The following is a 12,017-nucleotide window of genomic DNA, read 5'->3' as shown; positions in this document are numbered from 1 at the left end:
GAATCCATCGGACCATCCTAGGCTAATTTCGATGCCCTGATTCCATATTTGACATCCGTTTAGTGAAATTCCAATGTTTTAACATAGTTTCGTAATTGACCGCCTAGTTGGCCGTCACTTGATTATTATATGAATTAATGATTCGATCGTTGGATCAGCATCAAACGTTAATAAGTAATAATATGTAATATTTGAGAACATTAGGAACTGACGGATCAAAAATCTGAAGTGCGGATCTTCCTGAATTGAATTTCTAAATTTGAAAAATCAAACGTTGACCACCACTTGAATTTGCGATCGGCGGAGATCCAACTGTTGGATCGTAATGAAATTTTAGTATATTGTTCTAGAAGCATAATGTGGACTTCAAGAAGTTACGATCTGAAATCTGATCGGCGGATCTTTTGATTTAGATTTATAAGGTTGTGGACGCTACTCTCGATCTTGATTGACGGTTGGCTTTTTAGTCAACTAGCCCGATTTCTTCCAGTGTGTCGGTTATCTTAGAGTGCAGTTGAGATTTCATGAAGCTTGATGGCTTATCATGATGACATGTCTCCTTAGATTACGTGTGACTCGATTCGCGTACTAATGGCATCGTATTATATTATATTTGTTTATTAAGTATGTTTTGATTTGTGCATTGAAAATGTTTGTGGAATATGGTTTGATTTGTATGATTGGTATGATGTGATGAAATGTGAGGGCTAGTAGTGGACCGTTAACCCATTGTCATGGGGATTTGTTGCTTTGATATCGTTTCATATCTTGCTTCGTTAATCCGTTCTAAACTTAGTACTTGCGCTTTGTTTCATTTTGTTTAGCCTTCTAAATTGAGTACTTGGTTCTTGTATTGTTTCTTCGAGCTTTTGATATGTTCCTTGGACTTCTGCTCGATTGTGTTGAGTGATCTGGAATTGGGTTTTCATTGAGTGGTCTGGAATCCTTCATGATTCGTGGTTCTATTGAGTGGTTCGGAGTCGTATCCAGCATGGATTTCAAGGAGTGGTTCGATATGCATTGTGCTCTGCGATTCCGTTGAGTGGTTCGGAATCATATCCATTCGGATTCCGTTGAGAGGCTCGGAATCCCTTCTATTATAAGATTCTATTGAGTGGTCCGGAATTGTATCTTGGTTTGGATTCCGTTGAGTGGTTTGGAATCCCACTTGGTGTTTTGGTTCCATTGAGTGGTCCGAAACCCGATGTTGATGGATTTTGTTGAGTGGTCCAAAATCGCATCATTTGACTTGTTGGTTCCTTGGATTCTATTTTAGCTTCAGAGATGTAGGCTTCAGTCGAACTGTGTCGCTTTAGCCCTGCATTTCGGTGTATGATATGTGTTATTGATTGATGTGATTGTGGAACGATGTTGGTTGTGATTGTTGTTGTTATGATTAGATTCGTTGACTAATATAGCTAAAGATTATGTTGCGCTTCGTCGAATGTTCCTCGTGATGTTGCATGCCTATTGTGTGGTATTATGTTGAGACGTAGTGATTTATGTGATGATTGTTTGAGTGTAGTGAAAGACGAATTACGAATGGCTTAATCCCTATTTAGGGTACGTAAGCAGTCTAACAAGGAGGTTAGATGCAGTCATAAAGTATACGAAAAATTATTACGCAGTTAGATCTCGAGTTGTGCTTTCCTCATATCCCCGAGGCAGGGTATGTTAGAGATACGGGTATTTGGTGATGTTACGTGTCGATCCTGGACGTATGTCGGGATCGGGGCGTAACAAACATTAGGGATTTTATTTCCCCCTAACAATGGGAAGACTGTCTCATCGAAGTGACAATTCACAAAACGTGCAGTGAAAAGATCTTTTGTCAAGGGCTCTAAGTAACGTATAATGGATGGCAAATCATAACCGACATAAATTCCCATTTTTCTCTGAGGACCCATTTTGGTACGTAGTGGCGGCGCTATTAACACATAGACAGCACACCCAAACACACGTAAATGTGAGACGTCAGGCTTGTATTCAGTAACCAATTGTAACGGTGAATGAGGTAGGATAACGGTGGGCCTCAGGTGAACCAACACAGTGGCGTGCAATATTACGTGGCCCTAGGTAGATACCGGCAAATTGGTTCGCATGACCAAAGCCTAAGCTATCATTTGAAGGTGCCTTATGAAAGCTTCTACCAGGCTGTTTTGGGTGTGAATATGGGGTACATGATGTTCAACTTCAATCTTAACAGACATGCAATAATTGTCAAAAGTTTGTGACGTAAACTCTCAAGCATTATCCAATTGAATTGACTTGATTGGATAATCAGGGTGGTGAACCCTAAGCTTAATAATTTGTGCTAGGAGTTTTGAAAATGCAACATTGTGTGTGGACAATAAGCAGACATATGACCATCAAGTCGATGCATCAACTTCCCTAGGGAGCATGCTTTGCAAAGTGGATGGCCGATATAAGATTTCAAGTGATGCCCATAAGATGCTTTGAGGATACAGTGCATCATATCTCATCCAGGATGTCCCATTCGATCATGCCAAAGTAGGAGAGTATCCTGGAACCTAGCCATAGGGCCGACCACATGGTGTCTCTCAAGGGCTCGAATGGTTGTTATGTGCAACCTACTCGGGAGACGTTCCAGCTTCTCGTGAATAAGCTTCTGGCCATATTCGTAAGAAGTGATATAAAGAAATTTAGAACCATTCTCTTCAGTGGTTTCAACATGATATTAATTATCTCTAATATCTTTAAAACTCAGCAACGTTTTTCTGGAACGTGGAGAATATAGTGCCTCTTTAATGGTTAATTCAGTACCATTAGACAACATTATACGGGCATTTCTATATCCTTCTATTAGGTTGGATAGGCCTGAGAGGGTTGTTAGAGGTGCATTCTTGGTATGAAGTGATTAATATAGTGTTTCTCACGCATTATGGTGTGCGTAGTTGCACTATTGGCCAGACAACTAACTTCCGTACTAGTCATACCTAGAAATAAATTAATTGAATCAGTCACATGCATAAATATAATTTCATTCATTCAATTAATCAATTCGAGAAATAATATCCATAGTTCAAAACAAACCCAAACCAAACAAATAATTTCAAATACTTAGAAAAATTGTCCGAAAATTAAACTATAAACCAAGAAATTTAGGAGGGGGTTTGGCCACTCCTAGTGGGTCGGCCACTAGGAGTATAAAAACACCCTAACATGTCTTAGAAAAATAAAACTTTGTTCTTCCATAGGAGCAGATGCCTACTTAAAATCTGAAACCTCTAGAGTTGTAGTAGCATCTTCGGGATGTTCCACATGCACAAAGTTAGTCTCACGATGGGAATGATACTTGGTAATAGCATTGGGGTTAGCTCGACATACACTTGACTAATGATTTTTTGATCCATAGTGATAACACATGTCTATTTCAGTGGAATCTAATTGAATGATAGCTTTCCCCTTGTTCTTGAAGTTTGGTGCCTTAGGGGCAAGGGGTTGGCGCTTTTGGGTTAAGTTTCCTCCCTTGGATGAGCTTCTGTTCGGTGGACCTTAAGCTCATGGTGGGCCTTGCCGCTCTTTTCCATGACCACGACAAGGTTTCCGTTGGTTGTGGCTGCTATAATTGGTCACATACGCTTCAAATGCGGCGTTTGAGCTAGTAGGTCGAGCTTGATGATTCTTCATCAAAAGCTGGTTTTGCTTTTCAGCGAGAAGAAGAACAAAAATCAAATCCAAAAATTTGGTGCACTTTTGTGCCCTATATTGTTACTGCAGGACAATATTGGTGGCATTGAAGGTCGAATAAGCTTTATCCAGGAGATCTTGTTCGGTTAAGTCTTCTTCACATAACTTAAGTAGTGATTAGATTCTACAGACTTCAAAGTTGTATTCATTCATAGACTTAAAGTCTTGGAAGCGTAAATGTTGCCAGTCTTGTCTTGCTTCAGGCAAGAAAATATCTTTCTGGTGATCGAAGCGATTCGCCAGAACAAGCCAGAAGGTACGTGGATCTTCATCTGCGAGGTACTGGGTCTACAGTGCATCATGGATGTGTCTTTGAATGAAGATCATAGCAGTAGCTTTTTGAGTTTCTCCGATGGGTTCATCGTCGATTGGTTCTTCGATAGTAACTCTAAGACTCTTTGCAATAAGGTGAAACTTCATGTCTTGAACCTGCTTCATGTAGTTTCTTCCAGAGACTTCCAAAGCGGTGAAATCGAGTTTGTTTAAGTTCGATATGTCCTTAAACAGAGTGCATAACAAAACGTGGTTAGTCATATGGAAAGCCATAGACATATGTCGTAGAACATTCGGGTTATAGACATGTAGGCTTAATTTAAGCATGAGAGCTATATGTTTCATGTGGTAAGTTTTGAACGAAAAATTCGGGTTTCAAAGGCACTAAATTCGAAACTATAGGTTCGATTTAGTTATGAATGTTCAATTCATATATAGGGGTTCTTGCAAGAACATAGAATACAATATACAATAAAGTGTAGTGGATTTGTGGATTGCTTCAGGAACCTAAGTGTGAGTGCTTCAAGATTACGAAAGATGGTCAACGGTTCAAAGAAATGAAATAATTTATTGAATCGTTAATTGCCAAAAAGAAAGCTTTAGGCCAGTAATTTTGGATTAATTGTCAGATTAATGGACTAATGGTCACTTTAATTAATTCAATAAATTGGGATCATTCGGGGTCGATTGTAGAAGCAAAAATAATTATAACATTCGGGTTAAAATTATTTAAAATGTCAAAAATTAGCATTGGATTCAAAAAACCATAGTCCAATAACATTAGGCTTAGGTGCTGTGAGTAGGGCAAAGCTCTAAAGGGCATATTGGGCTTGGGTGGCTGTAGAAGCAGCCCAATACATGGTTGCAGGCCATGGGCAGTAACTGGGGAGCCCAGCAATAAGCTGTTAGTGTTATAGGTTGAGACTAGTGCACAAGGCAAGCCTAGCCCAAGATTGGCTTGCGAGTGGTGCGAGGAAACCCCAGTCGAAGTTAGGTTTTGAGTCAATTGAGCTGTAGGGATAAGCCCAGCAAACCAAAGGCTTGCGGCGTATGGACCAAGGCATGGCAAAAGCCTTGCAAACGACAACAGGCCGTGCTGGCATGGGTCGGGACTTCAGGTACGATCAAGGACAAACCCAGCTTGGCTTCAGGCATGCATGTGTAGGCTCGGGTTGGACCGGGGGCTTCAGGTCCGTGTGGTAGTCAACCCAGGCGGAAGCCTGGTTTAGTTTGAAAGGCAGCAAGCCTAAAAGGGTTGCGCGCATGGTCCAAGGTGTCAAAACGACACTTGTTCCCCACGTGGCTGGGTTGCAGGCCAGTGCGGTGGTTCGACGATGGTGCCACGGTGGTGCCCCAAAAATATTCCCAGTTTTTTTTATTTTTTATTTCGAATTCTAGGGTTGAAAACCCTAATTGCTTCTAAATTAATTTTGACGCTTTAACTCACAAATTCCATATAGCATAAATGCGTAATGCATGAAGAAGTATATATATATTGAAAAAATATATGAAAATATATACGATATATATATATATATATATATATATATAATTGAAGGGAAAATATATATAGGGTGTTCATGTATTATGAGGAATGTTTTCATGCTTCAAGGTGTTTTTTCAAATATCTTAATTTATTTTAGAAGAACCTGATTGGCAGAAAACAATTGAAAGCCTTTGAATTTGGTAGAAGAGAGCCTCCTTCTACGATCCTTCAATTCCTTAGCTTTTGGTAAGAGCGTGCTGATAACGTGTTGTAGGCTTATTTGATTGAACTGTATAAAGGACAGAGAGGGAGAAGGGCTGGCGGCAACAAAGAGAGAAGAGAGATGTAATTCTGAGGTGTGTGTTGTATCACCCCCTTATGCCTGTATTTATAGTAGTAGGATAGGTATAATCCTTACCCAGAATTACATCTCTAATAAGAATTAAACTACTAAAGGGAATTGTTTGAGCCCAAAATTACATCATCGGCCTGTGCAATTGAGGCCGTTGAAATGGGCATAGCTCCCAATCGTTGGATGGAAAAAATGAGGATAATTCTATTTTTTTAAAAGGATAATATTATGGTTTTTACCATAAAAATTATCTTTTAATGAGTTATCTTGACATATTCTTAAGCGGGACAGATAAGATGCAAATTATATCTCCAAGCAAGCGGAACAGTCCAAATTAATTTGAAGTTGTTAGCAGTGCATCGGATTAGAGCAGCTTGGATTTATCTTCCAAGTTTGATATCAAGTTCGTTGCATGCACCAAGCATAAGGTAATGCTAAGATAAAGATCTTGGATAATGATGACATTTAAGAAGCCTAAGGAGGCTAGGTCTTTTTGAGATGATGATGGATGTTGTCAGACATTATCAAATCAAAAGACTAATTTGAAGATGCGATTGCATGCACGTGGCCACAAACTAAGCCTAAATAGCGTGATTTCAACCAAGTTTGAATAGTAATCCATGGGGATATTTGAAGATATTCTTGGGAATATTATTGGCAGCTTTTGTACTTCTCGGAATACAATAATACAATGTGGTCATCAAACATACAAGCTCTATAAATACAGGACGTACCAGGATGAGAAGTCCTCTCTAATTCAACACACAACTACCCTGCACAAACCTCTCAAACATCTTGAGATTTTTTTTTTTATTTTCTTTTTCCGCCAACACATCTTCAGTTTGGATAAACAGCATTGTGAAGGCAACCGGCGAACATCTTCAGTTTGGATAAACAACACTGTTGCCGTAAAATCAGCCGACTGAGGAGCATCTTCAATTTGGATAAACAGTAATGTGTCGAGGCTGACTGATTAACTATCTAAGTCTCGGTCGAGAAGGGTTTTCGAATCCTTATTGGCAGAGGTCATCTTATTAGCCTTCTCAACGAAGTAAGGTGTTACAAGTTAATACATTCGGCACATTGAACGCCAAGTGATTTTATGATTGGATACTCACAAGTGAGTTTCAGAGTTCGGCATTTTGACGAAACTACATTTACCATCAAGACTACATCTCTTTTGAGTACCTGTGTCCGTATAATTTGAAGTCGGTTCGACGTGCTTATATTCTTACGAATATAATCACCGTGACCAAACCCGGCGCAAACAATTCGTGAACTTCGCAGAACTAGTAGCCTTGTCTTCAGGCTCGAGAACCTGAAGGTCGAGACATGTTCCTTCCTCGGTCGCAGTTGCAAGATCAAGAAGTCAGTAGCGCGTTCAACGTAACATCAACAAATTTTACTCCTCGGTCGAGCTCGACCGACGAGTTGGCATGCCCCGCATTAACCGAAGGACGTAGTTAGCTCATTAGTTACTCGGCCTGCGCGCCATGTAGGCTTGGTTGTTTTTAGGGTCAACAAGAATGTACAAGATACTCCTAGATACACTAGGATTTACATAATCATAATCCAATAGGAATGCAACATGAATTAAAATTTTACAATAAATTAAATTCATGGTCTATATGAATCTTATACATAGGCCAAATTACTAGCGTGAAAATTACTAGGGAAGGCAGGGGGTAGTGCATTAAGATTTATATAAACTTGCATCTTATGTAAACCTAGCATACAGGTCGTGTTTGTGCCATACTAGTTATTTTAACTGATTATATCGTGTCAACCCCGTTATTTTAACGCAATCTTAACAGGTGACCTGATAACAACTCCGCTCGTTAATGGGTCGTGTGGTTTCGTGTTTGGCGAATGGGTCATACAAGAAATTGACATGCCTAATATCTAGACCTGGCAAACGGGTCGTGTTCGTGCTGTTGACGTGGCATATCCGTTATCTCAACGGATGACCCGATGCGACCCGATTCGTTAATGATTTTTCAAGAGGTGGCCCGATAACGACTTGACCCGTTAACGTGTTAAACCCGAAACCTATTATTTTCATGTCATTTCATATCAAAAAAATGGGTAATACAAGAAATTGTCATACCTATTCATATGTAAGCAAACGTAGCATCTCCCAAAGCCTTCCCGGCTCCTTATTTGGCTTTTCTTGTCACCGAAGAAGGATCGTATCTTTATTTGGATCTAGTATTAGTCTTCATGCTTTAGAGCAAATACTAAGGGGGCATTTAAAAAGGTATTGTTCTTGTTTCTTTTTCTGGTTTTTATAGCTTAACAAATTACAGTTACAAAGGAAAACTTGTTATGCTCGTAAATTCGTTATTATATACATAATAATTCTCCTTGTTTACACCTTTTTTTACTCTTTTATATTGGTTCTACATTCTATTTATGTTTTGTAGGTTGTAAAAAGTAAAGAGTGGAAAAGGAGTTAAAAAGAAAGTTTTGAGACTAAAAAAGATTTTGCAATTCCATGTCATCAGCACAGCCTCTGCAGATCAGTCGTTCGTGGATTAAACTGTACCAACTCGGGATGAACCAGGAGATGTGCCACATATGCTTGGAAAGCTACGGATGTCTATTTTCTGTAGAATTTTACGGTTCGTGAATATCATTTTTCTGAAGGGAGTTATGATAGTTTTAGTACATGAAAGTCGGGCTACGTGTGAATACAAAGTTTTCTACAAATGTATATCAACGTGTCAGATTAAAGGAGGGTTAAAATTCATATTTATTGGAAGAAGCCAAAAAGTCTGGAAACAAATAAACAAGGATTTTTGATATAATGGGAACATAATGAGACTTCAAAGCTCTTAGGAATGAAGAAAAGAAGAGTATTCAAGCGGGCTGTTACAAATGAAAAAGGGGTTTTATCCCTGATCAACGCCGCGGCAGGGCAGAGTGCAAAAACAAAATTAGAAGGAAAAAAAAAAAAAAAAAAAAAAAACCTAAAGAGAGGCAGCAGCAGCCACCAAAGAGGAGGAGGCATCCACGGCAGAAAAGGAAAAAGAGGAAGAATTAGAGCACGTTTCACAATACGTCATTGAAGAGTTTCTTCTTCTCCTTTTTATTTTATGCTTTGTATGTCTTTTTATTATGAGTAATTAAATTCCTTAGTTGGAATTGGTTGAAGTCCTAATCATGTTTTCTTAAGTATTTTTGATACACTTTTGTTACGAGACAATTTGTTAATGCTTTAATGGTTAATTCCAATCTTATTGAGTTATTTTATGATTGATCGCCATAGAATAGCTTTGTAATTGAGTTTGTTATATAGGTAAGTTTGGATGATCAAGTTTTGTACGTATGACAAGTAACAAGAGAACTAGTTACGGTTCATGGAATTAGTATCACAAACAACCGGAATAGATACCATGTCCTAGGATTCATGTGTTTATCGATTTCCATTGTTTTATGCTTTTTCGGAGTGCAACTTAGTACATACCATGCTAAATACTTCGAGAATGAAAAGAGTTAGGTAGACACCCATGTGTAATTCATTAATTGTTTAAGGAAATCAATAACTTAAGGAGTAGATACCATGCCTTTAGGTTGACAAGTGTTAAGCATCTAAATTGTCTTGTATCATCGTGTATATCACTTGCTTAGGTGAAAAAGATAATCATAATCTTGATACATATTAGTGCAATCCTCATGAGAATGATCTCGTACTTGCTTTCAATACTATGTGTTTGATCTTGTGCACTTACAAGTTTCAAAACGTGTAGTTAGTGACTTAAAAAATTTAGGTTGCTAATTTCATAACAAAACTATACATGAATGAGGAAGGGTTAATAACATTTATGTTTCCGACTTATTTATTGATTTATTATTCCTTGTTGTTCATAGACAAGCCATATTAGGAGGAGGAGGAATTTAAAGAGTTTGTGTGCAAGGGTAAATATTATATATATAAGTTCCTTTCTTTGATTATGTTTTTGAGCTAAATACACATTTGAGAAATGAGAGAATGAGGGGTACAATTACACAGGCACCGAGTGCGAATTAAATACATCAACTGAAGGGAAATAACCCTAACCAAAGAGAGAAAAATAGAGAAAGAATCATCAGCTCGTTTTGCTTCCGGTTTGGCAGCAAATCCTTTTGGTTGCTCGTTCACTTTGACAAGAAGAGTTTTTATGGTTGTGGTTGCTCTCCCGCTTTGTCGACGAGAATATTTGTCGAGTCTATAGTGTATAGTTCAAATTCAACCTTTGAGCGGCATTTGTTACTCATAGTTGATGTAGAGGTTTTTGAGTTTTACGTGGTTTATGTGCCTAACAAAGGACTATAAGAAGAAAACTTGACGTTTGTTGATGATGATTCATAACAATGCTTCTTTGCTGATGATCATCAAAGGGTGGTGTGGTCATTTTCTCATTATGTGTCTACGGTAGTTTTACAGCATTTAAGATTTAGTTCTTGTGAGCGTTATTTTTTTTATGTTGGTTAGATGTGGGTTCTCCATAGGAAAAAAATTGTATCGTATTCCTAATGAGTTTGTAATTTTGATGTTATAGTGTTTCTTTTGACGTGTATAATCTTTTGATTATGTTTGACAGACCTACTATATGTACGCTCTTTTATTCTTTTTATAAATATTCAGCTAATCTTAAAAAAGAATAGCAAATGTGATAAGATACGAATTTTGTCCCTTTTGAAGAAAACGTGAACTAATTTGATTTTTAATGTTCTCAGCTTTTATCTCAAAAAATTGTCGTGAAAGACTTGTTATACAGTATGTCCGCATATTAAACTGGCTAATGTTTTTCTCAACTTTTATCTCCAAATCATCGTGTTGATAGCTCCTAAACAATGGACATATATAGGAGAAATATGAAGAAGCTTCCTAGTAATGTTTACCTAATTTTGTTTTTGTTAGTTTTTAAACTAAATGAACAGAAAAAAAGAATAATGAAAGAAATTAGAAAGTGAAAGCGATATTGACGTGTACACAAAGTATAGAATTCAAAATCTTTTCTTAATAGGTTGGGGAAAAACATGAAAAATTCTTTCATATGGGCATCTCGATGCAGCACAAGGCGCTCTCGATCTCTAAAAAAGTGCGCCCGACAAAAAAATTCTCATATGATCCGACTTTTTGTCTGCAGCTGCTGTATAGGACTGTTCACACAGAAAAATTCTCGACTAGGAGCTGTATGACTTGGTAGTTCAAGTTCCCAACTTCATGCCCAAATCATGAACGACATTAAAGAGGCTAATGTTGTAGCATGATATCATTGCTCCTAAACATTGGAATGGATGACAGCCCAGGTTGAATAAGTCCCTGTTCTTATCATGAATGTCTATTTCTAGTGATTACGCTATACAAGGAACATAATGTACGGTTCAGAAGAAAAGCAAAAACTTTTTTTTTTTTTATTTAAATAAAAGGGACGAAAATTACATAAAATAAAAATAAAATGAAAAACAACTCAACATGTCGCCAAAAGCAAGTAAAATATACTTCTACTCCCCCCAACTTAAAACTGACATTGTCCTCAATGTTAATATTCATATGAACAATAAGCAAGAAACACACGCAATTTAAATTGAGAGAGATTCAGGAAAGAATACACCTGAAGGTCTAAGAAGGCTTCAAAATTCTTCCAGCAACTTGTCGGCGACACATTGATAAACTGAAAAAAAAGAAACAAAACAAACAAAACTGAAAAATAAAAGAAAATATGGGCTAGAGTAAAGAAATCGGTTCTGATAAACAGGATCCTCCAAACCAACGGTCTCATCCTCAGTGGTGGATCTAGGATTTCAAAATCGAGAGGTCCCAAGATAAAAGTTCAAAAAAAAAAAAAATATTAGACTAGTTTGGTTTCATAGCACTATTTTTTATTGAATTTGGTTCATTGAATAATCAAAATTAATCAACCACATCAAGCGCGGATTTTGGCTCTTAAAATACAAAAAACAGGGAGGTCCCGGGTTCGAGGCTCCAATCTAGTGAGTCTGCTTGACTGTGGCCATGAGAAAGTTGAAATGTCTTTGTGAGTCTTCTAGGCCCCTAGAAGGGGTGGATAACCGTGGCTTACCATTAGTTGTCCTACTTTAAAAAAAATAATAATAATCAAAATTAATCTCAAAGGTAATAAGACCAACAAATTCTCCTCAGCAACATAATATATCAATTAATGACTTTTCAAAGATGAAATTTGTTAA

This window comes from the organism of the source record quoted next, unplaced genomic scaffold, assembly GCF_019419815.1.
Source record: "Pyrus x bretschneideri cultivar Hongxiangsu unplaced genomic scaffold, Pyrus_bretschneideri_v1 Contig46, whole genome shotgun sequence".
In the NCBI taxonomy this organism is placed as follows: domain Eukaryota; kingdom Viridiplantae; phylum Streptophyta; class Magnoliopsida; order Rosales; family Rosaceae; genus Pyrus; species Pyrus x bretschneideri.
This window is presented reverse-complemented; position numbering follows the sequence as displayed.